Source organism: Theropithecus gelada, chromosome 16 (genome assembly GCF_003255815.1).
Source record: "Theropithecus gelada isolate Dixy chromosome 16, Tgel_1.0, whole genome shotgun sequence".
NCBI lineage: Eukaryota > Metazoa > Chordata > Mammalia > Primates > Cercopithecidae > Theropithecus > Theropithecus gelada.
The window spans coordinates 39,733,575-39,735,080 of NC_037684.1; the positions used below are offsets into that span (position 1 = coordinate 39,733,575).

At 47.2% G+C, this 1,506-nt stretch overlaps 1 pseudogene; it reads left to right on the forward strand.

Annotated features, from left to right (window-relative positions):
• Positions 1-200: 200 nt before the first annotated feature.
• Positions 201-1,219, forward strand: LOC112610139 (annotated as a pseudogene).
• Positions 1,220-1,506: the final 287 nt, after the last annotated feature.

The following is a 1,506-nucleotide window of genomic DNA, read 5'->3' on the forward strand; positions in this document are numbered from 1 at the left end:
CTGGGATTATAGGCGTGAGCCACCGCGCCTGGCCAATCTCTATAATTTAAACTCTTGCTCCATAAAATTAAAGTAACTGTAGTAGGAGACCTAGAGATTACTTTGGTTTGTTTAAGCCACTGTTACCTTTGCAAAGTGAAATGTAAACCTGAGGGATGAGGAAGAGCCTGGGCCTGATGGAGCCCCAGGGAAATTGCTGCCACTGCTGGTGTTTGCAGGTCTCGGGGAGCCAGGCCTGGGCGGGGTGTGTCTCGATGCCAGAGCTGGTGAAGGTGCAGAAGGTGGTGGTCCACCCCCTGGTGCTGCTCAGTGTGGTGGATCATTTCAACCAAATCGGCAAGGCTAGAAACCAGAAGCAAGTTGTTGGTGTGCTTTTGGGGTCATGGCAAAAGAAAGTACTTGATATGTCAAACAGTGTGCAGTTCCTTTTGATGAAGATAACAAAGACAATTCTGTGTGGTTTTTAGACCATGATTATTTGGAAAACGTGTATGGAATGTTTAAGAGAAGTCAATGCCAGAGAAAGAATAGTTGGCTGGTACCACACAGGCCCTAAAATACGCATGAATGACATTACCATCAATGAACTCATGAAAAGATACTATCCTAACTCGGTATTGGTCATTATTGACGTGAATCCAAAGGACCTAGAGTTGCCCACGGAAGCGTACATTTCAGTGGAAGAAGTCCATGATGATGGAACTCCAACCTTGAAAACATTTGAACACGTGACCAGTGAAATTGGAGCAGAGTAAGCTGAGGAAGTTGGAGTTGAACACTTGTTACAAGACATCAAAGACACGACGGTGGGCACTCTGTCCCAGCGGATCACAAATCAGGTCCATGGTTTGAAGGGACTGAACTCCAAGCTTCTGGATATCAGGAGCTACCTGGAAGAAGTAGCCACAGGCAAGCTGCCCATCCACCACCAGATCATCTACGCGCTGCAAGACATCTTCAGCCTGCTGCCAGACATGAGCCTGCAGGAGCCTGTTAAGGCCTTTTACCTGAGGACCAAGGACCAGATGGTGGTAGTGTACTTGGCCTCACTGATCCATTCTGTGGTTGCTCTGCACAACCTCATCAACAAGATTGCCAACCAGGACGGAGACAAGAAAGAAAGGCAGGAAAAAGAAAAGAGCAAAAAGATAGAAAAGTTGATAAGGAGAAAGACAAAGATAAGGAAAAGAGTGATGTAAAGAAAGAGGAGAAAAAGTAAAACGTGTATTAAACAGCTTTTTTGTACCTGTAATCCCAGCATTTTGGGACGCCAAGGCGGGCGGATCACCCAAAGTCGGGAGTTCAAGACCAGCCTGACCAACATGGAGAAACTCCATCTCTACTAAAATCACAAAATTAGCCGGGCATGGTGGCGCATGCCTATAATCCAGCTACTCAGGAGGCTGAGGCAGGAGAATCGCTTGAACCTGGGAGGCGGAGGTTGCAGGGAGCCAAGATCACACCATTGCACTCCAGCCTAGGCAACAAGAGCAAAACTCCGTCTCA